Raw genomic sequence first — 10,210 nt, forward strand, 5'->3', positions numbered from 1 at the left:
TTAAAACCATGAAAGAGAAAAAGGAACCAAAGAAAGGAAAAATGAGCAAGGTATGTGACAACTTGAATTGTGAAACTTCCACAAGTGAAACTGACGAATCAGGGCGAGCAATGAAGACCTTTAACTAAGACGTTTGAAGTACATCTTCAGTGAATTTTTTGTTCCTCAATGATTTTTGAATATCATTGTGTACTTGTTTAGCATTTACTGTGTATCGTATGTCAATACTATCAGCTACCCGAGGTTACAAAACTGTACTTTCATAGTGGCTATCCTTCACTCGAGTGCTAACTAAATGTCAAGGAAGTTTACAGAGATTATTTTAGTTAATTCTCACAGGAGATGTAATTTTATTATTCTCAGTATTCAAATGAGGAAACAGAGGCTTTCCAAAGAGTTCTGTTTTCAAAGTTTACCATCTAGGGTGATGAGAATAACATAGAAGACAGACTGCTGCTGCTGCTGCTAAGTCGCTTCAGTCGTGTCCGACTCTTTGTGACCCCATAGATGGAAGCCCACCAGGCTTCCCCGTCCCTGGGATTCTCCAGGCAAGAACACTGGAGTGGGTTGCCATTTCCCTCTCCAATGTGCGAAAGTGAAAAGTGAAAGTGAAGTCGCTCAGTCGTGTCCGACCCTTAGCGACCCCACGGACTGCAGCCCACCAGGCTCCTCCATCCATGGGATTTTCTAGGCAAGAGTACTGGAGTGGCTTGCCATTGCCTTCTCCGAGAAGATAGACTAGAAGGTGCTAAATGCGTCAATAAAGAGTGCAGAAAAAGGGTTGCCTTTGGAGTTGGGAATGAAGAAGGCCTCCCAGGGAACAGGATGCTTGTTCTGAATTTGAAAGTTGAGGAGGAATTTGCATGATGAAGAACGGAGAATATTGCAGCATAAACAAAGACACTGAAATCTGAAACGATGTGTGCATTGGTGAGAACTTTTCTAGAAGCCTTTGATTTATTCATCATATACTACACTTTCTGTATTTCCGTAGTTAAAAATCTGACTTGGGCAATGACATCATTTGATTGAGCTGTTATCAAGGTTTAGAGTGCTGTCAGGGCTTGTTTGGATTGGCATGTGGGATTAGAACTTCATGTCCTAGACTTGGATTTTATTTTTTTATTTTGTTTTTGTTTTTTAACAGTTTATTTTTTGCTAATGATGGGGTATTTACTCAGTAAAATCAAATAATTAATTTCATGAGTGAATGATAAGCTAGAGCTGGAAAATGGACACACAGCATCGTCTTGAAATTTTAGGGGGGAAAAGTGGTTGACTGGAACGTCACCTATCTTTCAGAACCAAACAATGTTGAAATAAACATATTTGGAATAGAAAACGGTATCTGGCTCTTTCATATTTCAAATGTAAAAGTCCTTTGATAGAGAGAATTCCATTTTTTTTTCTGCATCTGTTTAGATCACATGACAATCGTGGGTGGCAACATTTGGATCACAGAATGTAGCTATTAAAAACCTAAGTAATGTTTAAAGTAATGAAGAAATTAGTTTTTCCACATGAAAGAAAATCAATGATCAAATAAATTGAACATGATTATGGTGACTAAAGTAAAAATACCAAGTATAATGTGATAGTTTTCAGTTCTTGTTTGGCACATATATTAATAAAATTTCAAACATCAAACAACACATTGATATGTACTAACACCAACTAGTACAGTAAGATTCCTAAAGCACAGTTAATTATTAACATCATAAAAACCTAATTTCCATATGAATTCTATAACCAAGTACACTCTCTCTGTACTGTGCAAGCTGGTCCAAACACTGTCTTTTCAGGATTCTCCAGAATTCAAGAGCATTTTAAAGATAAATTATGCTGAACCCCATGATTCCTTATTGAATTCTGTGGATCTTCTCAACAGGCATCCAGTTAGGAGACTACACACACACACTCATCACAATTTTGAAAAGAATGGAAGGCCTTCATACATGTCAGTTTTTAGTTTTATCCAATCATTAATTTTCTGCAGAGTTGTTTTTGCTTGACTTAATATTTTTGCAAGTTTTTTCATTTTTTCTTTATTTCTTTCTATGTACTTCAACCCTTCCAACTGCAGCTGATTCAGCTTTTCATTTCGACTTTCATCTAGAGGTATGTTTTCACACATAACAGGATTAAATCTAAAATAGGTGTCAGGAGGTAACAGACCATCAAGCATTACATGAACTTCTTCTGTGTCTGTGGCACTGTTGATAACGTTGGACAGTTTGGTTTTCAGGCTCGTGTATGTCACGTTGTTTCTCACATCACTCTCGTAGCGCCCAGTGCCCAGGGATACTATACACTCTAATGGGATGTCTGGCCAAAGACACTTACACTCGTGCATTGCTAATGCGGAAGGGTTATTCAGGAGCAAACCTCCATCTTGATGATCATTTCCTAACGCATATTCTGCAAAGTATCCCGGAGCAGCAGATGAGGCTCTGATGGCCTGCCACATTTTATACTGACAGCCTCCCAAATAGTGAGAGTTGATTCCAGGAAAATGTCCATAGTTTCTGAACACAAAGGCTTTTGGCGTTATCCCTCTGTTCACTATGGTACTTACTGCAGCTACCTTAGGACATGTGGGGTTTCTTGCTGTTTCAATCATTAGTGAAGATCCCATCCTGTCCTTCAGAATGTTTTCCCATGTTTGACTGTCATAAAATGCATGGCTCCAACTCATTTTGACTGTTCCAACAATGACATTTTGTGAAAATACATCTGATCCTAATTTTCGATAAAGTTCCTCACATTCATCCAGGGGCATATGAAACAATCCCAACATGAAGGCTAATATAGCACCTGTGCTTACACCACAAATGTAATCAAAGAGTTGATGAGCTGGCTTCTGAGTAAGTTCAACCAATTTTCGTAGTGTCTGAAGAGCAACCACACCCCTGGTTCCTCCACCATCAATTGCGAGAATCCGGATTCCTCTTCCTTTCACTGTATCCACATAGCCAATTAAGGCCAAAATTTCTCTAACTGCAGCCTGTAGAGTTTCATCCTTAATTTGTCGCAGTCGTAGTAAATAAGGAATAATTTTTTCCTTGACAGCCACTCCTTTTCCCTCAGGAAATTCTAGAAGATGGAAAGTCAGTTCTTCAACCCTATTAATGCAGAGCATTGGGTCAGTTGTTCTTCTTAATGCTTGAACTAATGCCCGGGTTCTGTTATCAATACTCACTCTGGCAATGATCTTCTCTCGCTGAAGAGATAACCGCCTTTTCTCCTCTGCATTTTTGTCTTTGCTGACAGCCTGCTCGGCTTTTGTTGCCTCTTCCTGCTCTTCTAACTGAGTCTTTGAATCATACTTTAGTTTGGGGACAAGTCCACCGATATAACCACCTACTAAGGCTTGTACACCTTCCGTGGGACGAGAAAGAAAGTTAGCAATACTCTGTTTAGTAGAAATGGGAAGAACCTCAGGTGTCCCACTGGGACTTCCAGGCTTGTCCTCAGAATATAAAGAAGCTTCTGAGTCTAGCTTCTTAACAGACAGGACGCCAGGATCTGGAGAACTGGGTTTCTCATCTTCAACCTTTTTAAGTTCAAGTTCTGATTTTTCCTGGAAATGTTGATCTTCCTTCTGTTGAGACATTTTTTCCTCACGCTTGAAGTATGAATTAATATGACTTGACAAAAAGTAGAATGACTCTCCAAATTTTGTGGTTATATTATATGTGTAATGAAAAAGGCTTGATTTACCTATATCATCTTTCTCTATAACCTGACTTTCCTTTGCTGGAACAGAACTCTTTCCTACTGACTTGTCACTATACTTTTTCAGAAACTTGATGGTTTGTTTAACACTTTTCTGTTTTAACCAACCACTATCTGTCACTTTTCTTAATATTCGAGAACTTGGCTTAAGTTGAGCTAAACGAGAGATCATTTCATTTTGCTTGCCAAAGACAGCCTTTGAAACAGAGTTCAAAGTATTTTTAATACGGGACATACGAGGGCTCACTTTTGTAAGTCCCTTGGGAGCAGAAGTGCTAAGTCTCAAGATTCCAAGATGGAAACCATGGTGGCTTGGGGGGAACAGTGCTTACTGCAAGAATGAGCTTCACTTTTGGTCCATTTACATCTTATTCTGCTCGCATGAACACCTCTCTGTAGACTGATGTGGCTTATCCTCCAGTAATGTTCAGGTGAGCACAAGAAAGCAAAGCTTGCTCCTCTGCTTCCCACAAAGACTTCTCGCATTACGGGATGCAGGCCACAACTACTTGGGCGGCAGGGGCGACATGCCTTTCCCCCATACGCGCGTCGCCTCAGCCCCTAGACTTGGATTTTAACTTTGCAGGTATCCTGGGGGCAGGTTCTACACTGAATAGCAGAGTGCCTAAGAAAACAAATTCTTTGCCAGACTGCCTGGGTTTAAATCTCAGCTCTGCCACTGGATATGTGTTACCAAACATTTTTATGCCCTAGTATCTTCATTTGGCAAATGAGAACAATAATGATAGAACCTACTTCATCATAGGATTGTTATAAGGATAAAAGGAGTTAATTAGATAAAAAGGTCTGAGAATAATGCCTGGTACATAGGAAGCTCTATATCAGTACTAAGTACTATTAATAGTGTTACTTGAAACTGGCATTTAAACAGAAATGCTGCTTTTGTTCATTTAGAATGAACTTTGTACCTTTCTAATGATGCTGAATCTTCCAACTCCTTTTTTTTGGTAGGTATTAAGATTCCTGATATACTAACTTTTGAATCAGAAAATTTTTGGCTGGGAATGGGTGTAGAATATTTATCCTAGGCACTGGTAGAGGCCAGTGAGATATCCCTACACCATAGCAAAAAAAAAAAAATTCTCTGGGTTACATCTCTCAGAATTATTATCTTAACTCCTATGTTTCTGTCTGCCCAGCCAGATATAGCTAGTGGGTTCAGAGTCAGAAAGAGATAGATCTTGGAAAGAATCCCTGAAGTACTGTTGTTAAGCCCAGACTTTTTAATAAGACACCCAGGGTGACTTATTTGAGGCACTCCTGTCTGCTCTACAACTTCCCCTGGGTAAAATGTGGCTGGGGTTTCCCTAACTTGGAGGAACTTTGTAATGATCAAGGAACTACGGATATTGCTCATTGTCCTTGATAGATTGGAGAAAGGCAAGGTTTTATTACAGAATTCTTGAGTATTCTTTAGAACCCTCAGCTAAGTAGAACTGGCTCAGGACTTCACTTGGAGCTCTTCAAAGACATGTTTGAACTTTGCTGAATTTATCAGTTCTAACAGTTTTGGGGGTGAATTCTTAGGGTTTTCTATGTATATAATATCATGTCACCTACAAATAGAGACAGTTTTACTTCTTCCTTTCTGATTTGGATGCCTTTTATGTCTTTTTGGTCACTAACTGCTCTGGCTAGAACTTTACTATGTTTAATGAAAGTGTCACCAGTGGGCGTCGTTGTTTTGTTCCTGATCTCAGAGGAAGGACTTTGTTTCTCACCACTGAGTATGATGCTAGCTGTGGGCTTGTCATATATGACGTTTCTTATATTGAGAAACATTCTCTCTGTGCCCAGTTTGTTGACAGTTTTTATTATGAATGGATTTTGAATTTTGTTCAGTGCTTTTCATGGATCTGTCGAGAGGATCATACAGTTTTTAACTTTCATTTTATGTGGTGTATCATGTTCATCTCCTTTGACTGTTGTTGAAGTAGTGTGCTTCTAGACACATCTTGCCCATTCTACATATCTCTATATAATTTTATATATTTGAATGAAACCTTTCACATATATGGATGCCAGGTGCACATAATTATAATAATACTTGTCAAGGTTCAAGAGGCAGCCAGAGAAGGCCTGATCCTCAGAAAGCTATGGAGTTGGTTCACAGTTCCTTTTAGGAGCAAAACAGATGGCTAACAACAAAGGAATTTACTCAATGTTGCTGCTGCTGCTGCTAAGTCACTTCAGTTGTGTCCGACTCTGTGTGACCCCATAGATGGAAGCCCACCAGGCTCCCCCGTCCCTGGGATTCTCCAGGCAAGAACACTGGAGTGGGTTGCCATTTCCTTCTCCAATGTGTGAAAGTGAAAAGTGAAAGTGAAGTCGCTCAGTCGTGTCCGACCCTTAGCGACCCCACGGACTGCAGCCTACCAGGCTCCTCCATCCATGGGATTTTCTAGAGTACTGGAGTGGCTTGCCATTGCCTTCTCCGAATTTACTCAATATGTATCATTAAAATAAATTCACCTTGGGAGGCTGAGAGTAGTTGATTAAGTCATGCTCTCACGTTCTGTTTCCGAACTTGAGTCAGTTTTTCAACCCAGAACCCACTGACTGAAGAAATGGACTGAACAAGACACCAGTCCGGTCCCGAGGAGAAGGATACTGTGACGCGTGTTAAATACCCTTGGTAATGATTCCCCAACGCCTTCCCCAAAGGGGCTTATCTCAAGGTACTTGAGTAATTGCACTGGGGATAAAGGTGAAAGTGAAAGTCACACTCAGTCATGTCTGACTCTTTGTGAACCCATGGACTATACAGTCCATGGAATTCTCCAGGCCAGAACACTGGAGTGGGAAGCCTTTCTCTTCTCCAGGGGATCTTCCCAACCCAGGGATCGATCCCAGGTCTCCCACATTGCAGGCAGATTCTTTACCAGCTGAGCCACAAGGGAAGCCCGGGGATAAAGGTGAGAATACCCAAATATTTGTGGGACACAGGGTCTGAATCGACACTGATACCTGGGATCCAAAGTACCTCATATAATGGGGGGATGTGCCAACCAGCTAATAAGTGGAGTCCTGGCCTAGGTTTGGCTCACAGTGGGTCAGCAATATCATTTGTTGAGCCTCTGAATATTTTATTAGAGAATACTCAGTACTTCATAAAATCCCCTCAAATTTTGTCCCTGACCTATAGTATATAAGAATCATTATAATGGGGGAGACAAGAGAAGAAAATTAGAAAAAAAACCCAAGTAAGTAGGAATTTCCAAAACTGCCTCTATCACTCAGGCAAATAATAAATCAAAAACAGTATCTTACCATGGGGTAGTGGTGGAGGGGGTGGTGGTGATGGAGGGAATATTAAGTACCTAAAAGCTAATTGATTCTCATCATCTGGGTTGAGAAAGACAACCGTAGACTACAACTGCACTAAGTCACAGGCTCAGCTGCAGTTGAAGTGCCAAATGTGGTATCCTTTCCGTTGCAAATGAACATAGTCTTGAGTCCATGGTAGGCAGACATTGGTTGGGTAGATGCATAATTTCCATCCCTGTTGGGAAAGTAAAAGATCAGAAACAGTGTGTATTCACAGGGAAAATGTTATAGTGTACTTTTGTGACTTTACCTCATAGCTGTTTAAACTTTCTTGTCCTTTGTCATCCTATAATTTGAAGAGGATGCCACAGAGAACGTCACTATAATACATTATATCGATGATAACGTATTTATTAGACCCTATGAGCAAGAAGTTGCTAGCACATTGGACACTTTGATGAGACACACATGCTCCCTAAAGAGTAGGAGAGATATCCTAGGAGAGGTACCCTAAGATTAAGGGGCCTTCTCACATCAGTAACAGTTTTAGAGTTCTATTGGTCAGAGGGATTCCAGGATGTGGCTTCCAAAGTAAAGGACAAACGATTGCACCCTGAACTTCCCAAACATAAAGAAGGAAGCATAATGTCTAGTAGGCCTCTTTGGATCTTAGAGGCAGTATATTCCCATTGGAATATATTTAGGTACTTCCACACAATGGCATGAAAGGGTGTCAACTGTGAGCAGAAAAAGGCTCTGCAGTCATATAGCCTGGCAGGTTCAAAGGTTCTAGAGACTTCAGTTGAAGGAAAGCTGGAGTTTATGGTAAGCACTAATAGGAAATCACAACTGAGGGCTTGGGTTTTAGAGTAAGGCCATGCCATCTTCAGTGGAGAATTACATATTGTATGAAAAATGAAAATAGTTCATTTTATGAGATGATGTATGAGAGATGAAGTACCTGACCATGGGGCAAAAATCTTCATGTGGTTACAGCTGGCAGTCTTGAGTTGGGATTCTTTCAGACCCATCGAGTCATCACTTGAAGCAGGTATGCGGTAATCCATGGTAAGATGGGACTGGTCCATCCAGGCTGAGCAAGAGCAGGACCTGAGGGCTCGTGGGAATTGCATGAGCAGGCAGCATGGACCCCATGCCATCCATCACTTCTGTATCTCGTCACGCCTACAGGTGTATGGGCCATCCTTTATGACCAGTTGTAAAAAGGAGGAAAAACCCAGACTTGGTTCATGGACTAGCTGCTTCTGTGGGTGCAAGCTGAAAATAGATGGCAGTCAAAGTCAAACACAGGGAAAACCTTTCCAATGGGCGGAGATTCAAGTGGTGACCTAGTCTACCCCTGTGTGTGGAAAGAGAAATGGCATGAGTTTAGAATATATGTGGACTCTCGGACAGTGAAAAATGATTTGACTGGCTATTAAGGGGTTTGTGAGACAAAGATTGGAAGATCAAGTGAAAGGGGTAGAGGCATGTGGCATATGGGAGCGGGCATGAAGTGTGAGCATCTTCATATCACACGTTACTATCACCCCAGTGCTGGCACAGTGGGTTTATGAGCAGAAGGGCTATGGGGGCAGGGATGAAAGCCATGACTGGGCTCAATAATATGGACTTATATTATATTCTTTTAAGTTGATCTAGTGTTTCTGCTTTTGCCTGAAGTTCAACTTGTCAGAAACAGACTAACAGTGAGCTCCTGCTACAGCACCTTGAAGAGACCAAGCTGTCACTTGATGACAACTTGATTACTCTAGACACAATAGAATATGTATTTCAGGTGTGAGTCTGTCTTTCTTGCTCACACCATCGCAATTTGAGGATTTGATTTATTGGCATGGCATCTTACATACTTTCATGTTATAGTAGGGGACTAACTTTATAGCTGAGGTGTAGTAGTGAGCCCATAGTCAGGTCATCTGTGGTCTTAATTCATACCCAATCACCAGAAGCTTCCTCAATGATAAAAGTATTGGAATGGCCTGTTAAAGACCTACATACTGTTTCTTCAGTCGTGTCCGACTCTTTTGCGACCCTGTGGACTGTAGCCCACCAGGCTCCTCTGTCTATGGGATTCTCCAGGAAGGACATTGGAGTGGATTGCCATTTCCTCCTCCAGGGGATCCTCCCAACCCAGGGATTGAACCCACGTCTCCTGCATCGGCAGGCAGATTCTTTACTGCTGAACCACCCAGGAAGCCTGTTAAAGGCACAGCTGTAGCATTAGCTTAGCAGTGTGGAGGTGGTATTTTTGAGGATGGGATATCATCTAGGATATAGTATATACTTTGAGTTCAAAAGATTTATATGGTGCTGTGTCTCTGATAAAAGAATACATGGGTATGGGAACCGAAAGGCAGAAGCAGGAGTGGCCCTCCTTACCAGTGTTCCTCTTGTGTCCCTCTTGGAATTTGTGCTTCCCATCTGAGTAATTCCTGTTGCGCTATAAGCTGCAGTTATCACTTAGCCCCTTTGGGTTCCTTATATCGAGACCAGCAGACAAGGAGGCCCTGTCCCGGTAGGAGTAATTGACCCTGATGCCTCTTTAATAAAGAACGTGTACCCCCAACTGGTGGGAGGACAGGCAGTAGATAGACACTGTCAGCTCCTCAGGAGTTCCCAGCTGCAGAACCTCCTTGCCTAGTCATGCCCCTTCTTGGAGTGATCATTGACCATTTCCTGATTTACCAGTCAGCTTCACCTAGGAACCCTGGATTCCTGTGGGGTCAGTTACGTCCACAGGCACTCCTTAGAAAACCACCTGTATGCTAAACTCAGAGTTTACTTCCTGTGGGAACCCAACCTGTGATGAGTTGCCTTTAAGGCTCTCAGCTTTTATAGTTTAAATGTACTAACACAGGAAAGAGTATGGGATTACTATTAGGGGCAACTAATATGGTCTATGGGGAACCTCAAAGTTATTGAAAAAAAAAAATTTTTAGCCCTTCAAAGACATTAACAATGAGAACAATCTGTTTTTGAAATGAGTATGAGAGCATTTTGAAAATGGGTATTTGTCCATTGTTATATGAGTTCACTACTGAAAACATGTCACTGTAAAAACCCTCATACTTAACAAATGGAATTTTCTATCCTGTTTACCGATTTTTATTAACTGTACTGGTGTTGAAATTTTCCTTATATTTGAATTTTCTCTAAATTGTTGAAT

General features: G+C 41.2%; 1 pseudogene; it reads right to left on the reverse strand.

Moving 5' to 3' along the window:
* Nucleotides 1-1,731: 1,731 nt before the first annotated feature.
* Nucleotides 1,732-4,055, reverse strand: LOC129552311 (calcium-independent phospholipase A2-gamma pseudogene; annotated as a pseudogene).
* Nucleotides 4,056-10,210: the final 6,155 nt, after the last annotated feature.

The sequence above is a fragment of the Moschus berezovskii genome, chromosome 3 (genome assembly GCF_049115385.1).
Source record: "Moschus berezovskii isolate FMDL1 chromosome 3, NW_MosBer_1.0, whole genome shotgun sequence".
In the NCBI taxonomy this organism is placed as follows: domain Eukaryota; kingdom Metazoa; phylum Chordata; class Mammalia; order Artiodactyla; family Moschidae; genus Moschus; species Moschus berezovskii.